Raw genomic sequence first — 11,449 nt, 5'->3', positions numbered from 1 at the left:
TTATTTTCTGATATTCACTGTATTACATGATTCAGCTGTAACTTATGACTAATGTTTAGTTCAATTTCATATTACTTAAATCAATCATTGCAAGTATGTTGCTGAAAAATTTGCACATAATCACAGGTCGATAATTAATTCCCAACAATATTTTTTCTTCTTCTTAATTCTTCTTCTTCTTTAATTTGCTTATATATATAATCTATCTTGATGTTGAAGGAGGAGATCACCAAGGAGTTTGAGGAGAGGAAGATTGAACTCGAAGCTAAGGCTCTAGAGATCTATCAGGCCTCAGACGCTGATATCAAGGTCTATATTACCTGTCAAAGTTAAATTTGATCGGAATTCCATAAAGAACAAGGTCTATGGCTTCCTAGTGTACCCTAGTATGTTGTATTGCCTCAGCACATATCTTGCTCTATTGCCTCGTTTCGTTGCATAAACACTACAGTGGTGATAGAAATGCTTCTCTTTTATTTTCTGATATTCACTGTATTACATGATTCAGCTGTAACTTATGACTAATGTTTAGTTCAGTTTCATATTACTTAAATCAATCATTGCAGGTATGTTGCTGAAAAATTTGTACATAACAATGTGGTTTCTTAATCAAGAAACTACTTTTCATTAAATAAAAGGCGGCTGACATTCAGTGTTGAATCATTAAATTGGTTTAGTGGTTCCTCTCCTATCAAGGCTAGACAACTGCAGTGCAAGGTAAATACTAAATGATGTTTTTTAAACTTGTTATATTGCTTTACTGATATACAATATATCCATGATTCTAAATTTTGTAAATTGTATTAGAATATATGTCAAATATCAAGGTCGATGACTTGGTCGGTGTTCCATATGTAATTTCATATATTTTGATTGGAAATTCTTAGTGAATAAGACAGTAGTTTTCTAAAATTGGTTTTTAAGAATATGGTGACTCATTGCTATTGTGAAATATCTATCAAAGTAATTTATATATTCTTGGTTCAAAATTCTAACTCCAAGAGTTTCTTTTTCTAGTGTAAATATAATTGCAAAAGAATGTTGTTGATGACATATGATCCGGCAGTACCGACGGGGGCCCCCTTTTGAGGGAAGTCAACGCCACGTGGAGGTCAAAAGTGAAACGGCCGACCGGGAAAGGGGGTCCGACCGGCCTAACGGGGACTAAGCTGAAGCAAAGACAACCCGACGGGGAGTCGGGTCTCCGACGCTCATGGTGAACAAGGTCGCCGGGCCGAGCGGGTAGCCCGCTCAGCCGAGGCATAATGCAGTAATGTTGTGAATAGTTTCATCTGGGCACCCGAGCACCCGACCTGGAATCTCCCGAGCGGATCCGTACCTACGTCCGGTCGGACTCGATGGGACTGCCGAGCGGCCGGACGCTCGGCGCAGGAGCAGAAGAGACAAAAGGGCAAGGGCAATATCGGGAAACATCTTCTGACAACAAGCATGTCCAGTGACCGAGCCCTATGTTGAACCTTACGACAGAAGGTTCTAACGTCCCATCAGATAGATGCTTGGACTGTAGCGGTATGGTGTCAGGAAAGCTCCTCTGACAAGCCCATACTGAGGTATGGTAAGAGAACACGTATTCACCTCGGTATGTGTGCATCAGCCTCCTCATAGCTCTATATAAGGGTCCTCATACTTCGTCGGAGGTACGCATTCTCGCATCTTCGGAGCCACTTCTTAGTTTCCTCTTGCGTGACTTGAGCGTCGGAGGGTCGTCGCCGGGAACCCCTTCCCGGCTCGACTTCTTTGCAGGTTCGCCGGAGATCCCTACTACCGGCCGGAGATCCACGTCATCAGTTCGGAGAGCGCCACGTGCCCAGCGTCCGTTGATTCAGCGTTCGGACAGAATCAAATTGGTGTCGTCTGTGGGAACGCACCTGCATCCGGGTGGAAGCAATGGACGAAGCTGGACGACCGCATACGGTGATGCTCTCCACGGAGGAGCTCGACGCTCTGATCGAGGCAAGTGCAGCTAAGCTTGTGGAACAACAGAAACAGAAGGCGCAAGCGGAGCGGATGGAGCAACAAGCGACATCCGCGTCGGGAGGCCGAGCGGAAGCACCACCGGCAACAGTTCCATTTCATCGGGCCCCTTCAAAGTCATCGAAAAGCTCCGCTCGGGTGTCTATTATCTCGAGGATGAAGATGGACGACAATTGGATCGACCATGGAGCGCGAATCGCCTCCAACCTTACCGGGCGGGGTGAAAGGTGCGCCAATGTAATAAATATTGTATATTTTCCGTTCGGCTGTATATTTGAAATGCAGGAGTAAAAAATCAGGAAATTAGCACAAGGCATCATCAGACAAATCGGAAGACCGTCGAGCTCTGACGTTAAAAATCAAGAGTCGCGCCGGCGACTATAAACCCTCCGAGCGGAAGACCGTCGAGCTCCGACGTTAAAAATCGAGAGTCGCGCCGGCGACTATAAACCCTCCGGCCGGAAGACCGTCGAGCTCCGACGTTAAAAATCGAGAGTCGCGCCGGCGACTATAAACCCTCCGAGCGGAAGACCGTCGAGCTCCGACATTAAAAATCGAGAGTCGCGCCGGCGACTATAAACCCTCCGAGCGGAAGACCGTCGAGCTCCGATGTTAAAAATCGAGAGTCGTGCAGGCGACTATTAACCCTCGGAGCGGAAGACCGTTGAGCTCCGACGTTAAAAATCGAGAGTCGCGCCGGCGACTATAAACCCTCCGAGCGGAAGACCGTCGAGCTCCGACGTTAAATATCGATAGTCGCGCCCGCGACTATAAACCCTCCGGCTGGAAGACCGTCGAGCTCCGACGTTAAATATCGAGAGTCGCGCCGGTGACTATAAACCCTCCGGCCGGAACACCGTCGAGCTCCGATGTTAAAAATCGAGAGTCGTGCCGGCGACTATAAACCCTCCGAGCGAAAGACCGTCGAGCTCCGACGTTAAAAATCGAGAGTCGCGCCGGCGACTATAAACCCTCCGAGCGGAAGAACGTTAAGCTCCGACGTTAAAAATCGAGAGTTGCGCCGGCAACTATAAACCCTCCGAGCGGAAGACCGTCAAGTTCCGACGTTAAATATCGTGAGTCATGCCGGCGACTATAAACCCTCCGAGCGGAAGACCGTCGAGCTCCAACGTTAAAAATCGAGAGTCGCGCCGGCGACTATAAACCCTCCGGCCGGAAGACCGTCGAGCTCCGACGTTAAAAATTGAGAGTCGCGCCGGCGACTATAAACCCTCCGGCCGGAAGACCGTCGAGCTCCGACGTTAAAAATCGAGAGTCGCACCGGCGACTATAAACCCTCCGAGCGGAAGACCGTCGAGCTCCGATGTTAAAAATCGAGAGTCGCGCCGGCGACTATAAACCCTCCGGCCGGAAGACCGTCGAGCTCCGACGTTAAATATCGAGAGTCGCGCCAGCGACTATAAACCCTCCGGAAGACCGCCGAGCTCCGTCAGAGTCGTGCGTGGCGACTATAAACCCTCCGGAAGACCGTCGAGCTCCGGAAATATATCAGAGTCGTGCGGCGACTATAAACCCTCCGGCGGAAGACCGTCGAGCTAAATCGAGAGTCGACTGCGACTATAAACCCTCCGAGCGGAAGACCGTCGAGCTCCGACGTTAAAAATTGAGAGTCGCGCCGGCGACTATAAACCCTCCGTGCGAAAGACCGTCGAGCTCCGACGTTAAAAATCGAGAGTCGCGTCGGTGACTATAAACCCTCCGAGCGGAAGACCGTCGAGCTCCGACGTTAAAAATCGAGAGTCGCGCCGGCGATAATAAACCCTCCGGCCGGAAGACCATCGAGCTCCGACGTTAAAAATCGAGAGTCGCGCCGGCGACTATAAAAATCCCGAGCGGACCAGATATGCAAAACACTTGTAAAAATTCCTTTCAAACACAAGAAAGGTGGAAAAAGAGGCAAATAACGAGGAGAATTAAGGGAATATGAACAACGGTAGTCGGCAATCCGAGCGGCCTCCACCGTTGGATTCAGGTCGTAAGAATCGAAGCACGCATCGCGCCATCCATTTCGAACCGCCTCGATCCCGTCGGTATACCACGCAGCCGCCGTACAATGATGGCAGCATCGCCACGTGGCATTCAGCCACTGGAACGCATTTAATGAGCGCGTGCTCGATCTTAATGATGGAGATTGGCGAAAACTTCGAAAAGATACTGAGGAATGTTGGCGTTGACTGGCGTTTTAGCTGCCCTCGTAGGAGCCGAGCGGAGGATAGTGGCATATGTACGCCGCTCGGCGCAACTGATGGTCTAGTCAGTCGGACTAATCGCCTCCTTCGACTAGACTTGCAGGGGAGGCAAGTGATCCGGCAGTACCGACGGGGGACCTCCTTTGAGGGAAGTCAACGCCACGTGGAGGTCAAAAGTCAAACGGTCGACCGGGAAAGGGGGTCCGACCCACCTAACGGGGACTAAGCGGAAGCAAAGACAACCCGACGGGGAGTCGGGTCTCCGACGCTCATGGTGAACAGGGTCGCCGGGTCGAGCGGGTAGCCCGCTCGGCCGAGGCATAATGCAGTAATGTTGTGAATAGTTTCATCCGGGCACCCCGAGCACCCGACCTGGAATCTCCCGAGCGGATCCGTACCTACGTCCGGTCGGACTCGATGGGACTGCCGAACGGCCGGACGCTCGGCGCAGGAGCAGAAGAGACAAAAGGGCAAGGGCAACATCAGGAAACATCTTCTGACAACAAGCATGTCCAGTGACCGAGCCCTATGCTGAACCTTACGACAGAAGGTTCTGACGTCCCATCAGAGAGATGCTTGGACTATAGCGGTATGGTGTCAGGCAAGCTCCTCTGACAAGCCCATACTGAGGTATGGTAAGAGGACACGTATTCACCTCGGTATGTGTGCATCAGCCTCCTCATAGCTCTATATAAGGGTCGTCATACTTCGTCGGAGGTACACATTCTCGCATCTTCGGAGCCACTTCTTAGTTTCCTCTTGCCTGACTTGAGCGTCGGAGGGTCGTCGCCGGGAACCCCTTCCCGGCTCGGCTTCTTTGCAAGTTCGCCGGAGATCCCTACTACCGACCGGAGATCCACGTCATCAGTTCGGAGAGCGCCATGTGCCCAGCGTCCGTTGATTCAGCGTTCGGACAGGATCAACATATTTGCGAGAATATAAGAATTATGACCCAGACTCAAGTATAGATTTTTAAACAAATAATGTCATTGCATGCTAATTGTCCTAAGTTTGATTATCTCATTTCTCCCCTAGGTTGTGGTCCAAATCTCAATGGAGATAATATAAATTTGTACTGTTAGTAAGTAGTTTTTTTTTTTATATAGGTTATTTCATTGCATACTTGTTTTTATATTTATTAAACTTAATCATTTCATGTTTGATTTTGCTAGATTGTCTCAACAAACTTGGTTGGTTCATTAATCTGTATGAAGTAATTCATCTCATGGAATTCGAGACAAGGGAGGGCAAAGGGAAGAAATCATAGACATGTATGCTACTAGCAACAGGATATATGAAGACATTATTGAAAGTAAAAAAGTATTGAACTTCTTATCACAAAAAATGGGAAGAAAAGTTTATCAAGTAAGGTAGGCAAAGCAAAGAAAAGGAGAAGGTTTGTAAAATGATTCAAGAGGTGAAATATTCAAATCATTTATATCTAGGAGGATCTGATCCCTGTGATCATGAGCGTCGTGACAGAATGTAAAGATTAGATTACTTAAGGTGAGATTTAAAAATTTATACATTTGCTTAGATGATGTAAATATTTATTTATCCCAATGTTAATTTTATGATACTTTTGGATTAGAAATTAGTTATTTTAAATATTTATTTGAAATGTGTGAGTTTCTTGTAGTAGATAGGAATATAGAAATATAATATAATAAAAAAATAGCAATAAATTTTAAAATAAAATTATATTTATATTTATAAATATAATTATAAACAGATTAAAATTATTTTTTATATGTTATTTAAAACGGATTAATGACGGATTTAAAACAAAATTTAGAAACAAATTTTGTATTTGAAATTTATTTTATTTGGTTAATTTAAAAACATATTTAGAAACGACTTTTTAATCTGTTTCTAATTAGAGACGGAATATTTTTGTCTCTTGAATTAACAACGGGGCTATCAATAACGGATTTTAGACACGGAATATTCCGTCTCAAACCTTTTTTAGAAGCGGAAAAGTGACTTTCAGAAACTGATTTTTTCGTCTCTAAAGCCCTGTTTTCTTGTAGTGTCTGCTGTATTCCTCACCTTTTCTTGGACGTCGTATGGCCGACGATCTACCAAGACAACAAACACCCTTCCCCCCTTTTTTTCCAAATCGTCGGTCACCAAGACAAGCTCTAGGATGGGTGTCTTCTCCTCTTCTTCCTCTTTTCCAAGCCGCCGCACACAAAGGATTCTAAGCAAGAGGAGGTGCCGACCCTAGCAAGGAGGAGAAGAGAATTATGGGAAAATTAAGTTTTAGAGGGCGTCACCTACTCCCTTTTATAACCCTTATCACCGGCCCTAGGAAGGTAGGATTAACCAAACCATGGATGGGTGGATGTGAGGCTTTATATAGAAGCTACAATAGAAACCTAGAGGAGGAATTGGTTTAGACCTCCTGATGGGCTTGGGCTTCCTGTGTTCGGCTCGAACACTCAACTCAAGTCCATCAATAATAATCCATACCACTAAAGGGTTATTATTGAACTACCGCACCAATCTCATATTACAATATGGGCTCCTTCTTATCATGAGTGCGTTAATCTCCCTGTGTTTAAGATATCGTATGCTCATTAATTAAATAAGTTACTGACAACCCAATTAATTAACATCTGATTCCAAGAGTAGTACCACTCAACTTTATTATCATGTCGGACTAAGTCCACCTGCAAGGTTTACATGATAATCCTTATGAGCTCCTCAAGGAGACATCATCAGCCTAAATAATTAGGACACAGATTCCTTCTATAATCAACAACACATCATATAAACAGTACTATATCCCAACTCATCGGGCATATTGATTTAACGAATAAATCTCACCCATTGATAAGTTAAAGAAATAAATACTAAGTATATATGCTTGTTATTATATAGGGATTAAGAGGACACACATCCATAACAACAGAGGTTTTATTATTTTATGTAGTCAGTACAAATCAAACAACTTCAAACGGTCTTGCTCAATACACACATAGTGTACTAGTATAATTTTATAGTCAAGACAGACTAATACCAAATTACACTACAACCGTTCGAATGGTTTGTCCCAATCCATCTTGGTTGTGAGCTACTATTTATAATTGATAAGGAAACTGATAACATGATCTTCTGTGTGGCACCACACACCATGTTATCTACAATATAAATTAAATGGACAACTGCATTGACATATATATATATATATATAATGTAAACATTTGACCAAAGTGATTCTCATTTCAAAATATTTCAAAACAGATGTTCATACAAAAGATAGACTTATAGTATACATCCCAACAGTACCAAACCCGTTAACTCACTTCCCGTGCCATCCTTCTCGCTCGCTATATCTTCCACTCGACTTCTTGTATTCCTAAGTGTAGGATTGTAAAGACACTAGAGGGGATGAATAGCATTTGTAATGAGTTAAAACAATGCAACGGAAAAGAAAGAAACGAGAACACACAAACAATCATTAACACAAGTCTTTTTTACTTGGTTCAAAGCTTTTGGTGACTCCTACTCCAAAGTCCGCACTCGTGAAATGCTTTCGCTGGGCAATCACTATCAATTTGAAAATGTTTACAAAATGTAAGTACAAACACTTTTAAATAAAAATACCAACAACAGAAGAAGTAATTGCTTGAGCGTTGGTTGTTGAAGTAACCTTTCGGTATCGTCGGAATCTTCTTGAAGCAATGCACGAGTACGAAAGTCAAAGTAAGTGAAATTCTGAAGTTATTGTTCAAAGCTTCTTTTATAGTCAACTCCAGGCGCCTGGACCACCCCCGACACCTAGATCGCTGATGTGGACGTACCTCGATCAGTGAGGCTCTATCCATGAAAAATCTAGCAAATTCTGAATGCTTGGACCGGTCCGGGCACTTGGAATGTGACATATGTAACACCCACGAAATTATACGATAGGTATATGAATATTATTTTCCTTAGAGCATAAAGAAAAGAAAAGAATAAGAGAAAAAGGAAAATAAAACAAAAAGAAAATATAGAATAAGAAGAGGTGAGGTCAAGGATTGAACCTTGAACCTCCCACAATTGATGGAGATAAAGTGATGAATGTTAACCATTAGGATAAGGAGAAATAATTGGATAGAAAGGAATGAAAAATTTAGTTAAAGAAGAAAAGAAAACAAAGAAAAAAGAGCAAGAGAAAACCAAGTTGCTTACCTTCCTTTCCCTCTTGGTTAAGAAAAGGAGCAAGCAAAAGAGGGATTGTCTACTTCCCTCCCTCTCTCTATTTTCGTGGGAATTAAAGGAGTGGGGGAAAAGAGGAGTTGAGGGAATGAATGAGGACATGTTTCATTTGGCAAAGGGATAAATAGGTTAGAGAAGAAAAACAAGGGATTAAATTCTTTTTCTTCTTCCTCCTTCTCCCTTCTTCATTCTTCACCGAACCAAGAAAACTTCCCTCTCCTCATTCCAATAGCTAAGTTAAGTTCTTCTCCAAGAAAGCTAATTCCTGAGAAGAAACCTTCAAGTTCTAGCCCTTACAAGCAAAGGAAACAAAAGGAGGTACAAGAAGAAGAAGCTTCCTCCTTCCTTGACACCTAGAACACTTTTCTCTCTAAGGAAAACCACAAGCGAAAGTATGTAAGTTCCCCTCACCTGTGGTACAATAGCTCTTGTTGTTCTATGAAGATTCGGTTACATAAAAATCTAAGAAAACATCATGAAGAATTCCAACCAAGATAAAACCAAAGGAAGGACCTAGGGAATGAAAAGATATAAATTTGATATGCTCGATATTCTTCTTGTAACATGTATTTTATGATAAGGATTTATATCATGTCTCTATGTTAAAATGTTTGGTAGAACTTAGATTCATGAGTATTCGGCCATGGTAGAACTAAGGGCCTAGGAGAGCTTTAATTTAAAACTAAGCATGCCATGATCTCCCTAAGATAAGATATGAAACTATTATGATATGCCCATGATTGTATGTTAAGTTGAACTCTATTTCATGTCCATGAAGGTTCGTCCATGTTTAGTTTTGAAGCTTAGGAGAATTTAAAACAAGTCTAAGATGCTCATGACCTCCTTGATGAAATGTTATGAAACTAACTTAATGTTCTTATGTTTGTTGTTGCATGGAAATTTAAATTACATGCTCTATAACATTCGACCACATCATGTTCAAGGGCTTAGGAAACTTAGAACCTAACTCAACTATGCTCATGTTGTTTCTTGAAATATTTGCTATGAAAGTTGTTTAAGGTTCTCATGCTTTTAGGACACTTGAACCTTAGTTTTAAGTCCTATAACATTCGGCCACATCATGTTCAAGGGCTTAGGAAACTTAGAACCTAACTCAACTATGCTCATGTTATTTCTTGAAATATTTGCTATGAAAGTTGTTTAAAGTTCTCATACTTTTAGGACACTTGAATCTTAGTTTTAAGTCCTATAACATTCGGCCACATCATGTTCAAGGGCTTAGGAAACTTAGAACCTAACTCAACTATGCTCATGTTGTTTCTTGAAATATTTGCTATGAAAGTTGTTTAAGGTTCTCATGCTTTTAGGACACTTGAACCCTAGTTTTAAGCCCTACAAGTTTCGGCCACTTCATGATTAAGGGCTTAGGAAACTTAGAACCTAACTCAACTATGCTCATGTTATTCCTTGAAATATTTGCTATGAAAGTTGTTTAAGGTTCTCATGCTTTTAGGACACTTGAACCCTAGTTTTAAGCCCTACAAGTTTCGGCCACTTCATGATTAAGGGCTTAGGAAACTTAGAACCTAACTTAACTATGCTCATGTTATTCCTTGAAATATTTGCTATGAAAGTTGTTTAAGGTTCTCATGCTTGAATGATAGTTTTTAACCCAATGTATGCTTGACAAGTTTCGGCCATGATAAGTTGTAAGCTTAAGAATCCTAGAACTCTACCTAAACTTGCTCATGGTGTTTCTTATGGTATAAGAAATGATGCTTACTTAGGGTTCACATGTTGGTATGGAGTTTTTACCAAAAACCCAATCTATATGGTTCGGCCACTATAAGACATTAGGGTTAGAAACCTAATTATGTTTTCCATGTATATTATATGCCATGATTATGAGATTTCTATGCTTCTATGTTTAATTATGCACACTTATGATCTATACATGATGAAAACCCTTATGCTATGGTGTGTATTATTTATGATGAGTTATGTGCCAATTTATGCATGATATATGTGATGAGCTGTGTGCCCAATTTATGCATAAAATATATGATGTGCTGTATGCCCAAATCTTTACATACCATTATGATGAGCTGTGTGCCCAAAATTCTATATGGTATGATATGATAAGAGATACGATGTGCAAGAAATGATAAGAACCATGATATGTAAGACATGCTATTTTACTTTATGTATGGCTTGTACCAAGGGTGGGCTCCATAAGCACCCCGGGGTCGATGGACTAAGAAACGGGCCTCGTTAGGGATGGGCTCCTAAGTGCCCCTAGGTCGATGGACTAAGAAATGGGCCTAGTATGTATGCCTTGTAGGGTTCAAGACTTGCTACCTTGGACCTACATAGGACGCGCGCATTTATGTAAGTGGTACAAGCCGGGGCCCTAACCATGTTATGATTATGTTTAAGTACGTATGAAATAAGTTTTCAAATGACATGTTGCATATATATATTATTGCATGAATCATGTTTTTAAAAGTCATCTTGCATAACACATTATGATTATGTTACGATATATCATGATGCCTATGATTATGTTATGTTATGTTATGTTAGGATGAACCTTATGATTATGTTTTGATATGTTATGATCATGATCATGTTATGCTAGAATGCACTTTATGACTTTATGAGGATATGCCATGATACCATATGATTTTGTTATGATATGATGCTTCTATACATGATATGATGAGTTGTCTTTATGCTTTATGCATTGAAGCTTTATTTATGTTATACGGTTTTTGTGAGTAGGAAAGGATCTTACTGAGCCTTAAGTGCTCACAACTTACTTTCCTTGTACCACAGATAAGGGCAAAGAATGGATGTACTAAGGGAGCAGCAGGAGGGGGCAAGAAGGGTGTGTGTAGTAGTGACTTGGCTAAAGAGGAAAAACCTGCTTTTAATTAATAAAGAATTATGTTCATGTTGTTTTCCTTTATAACTCTATGACACTTCATCATACTCTTTAATATCATGGTCTAAGTTTATGTTAAGCATGTTATGTGACTCATATGATAGGTAGTTGATGATGATGTGTTAAAGAAAAAGAA

This window comes from Zingiber officinale, chromosome 2B (genome assembly GCF_018446385.1).
Source record: "Zingiber officinale cultivar Zhangliang chromosome 2B, Zo_v1.1, whole genome shotgun sequence".
NCBI lineage: Eukaryota > Viridiplantae > Streptophyta > Magnoliopsida > Zingiberales > Zingiberaceae > Zingiber > Zingiber officinale.
This window is presented reverse-complemented; position numbering follows the sequence as displayed.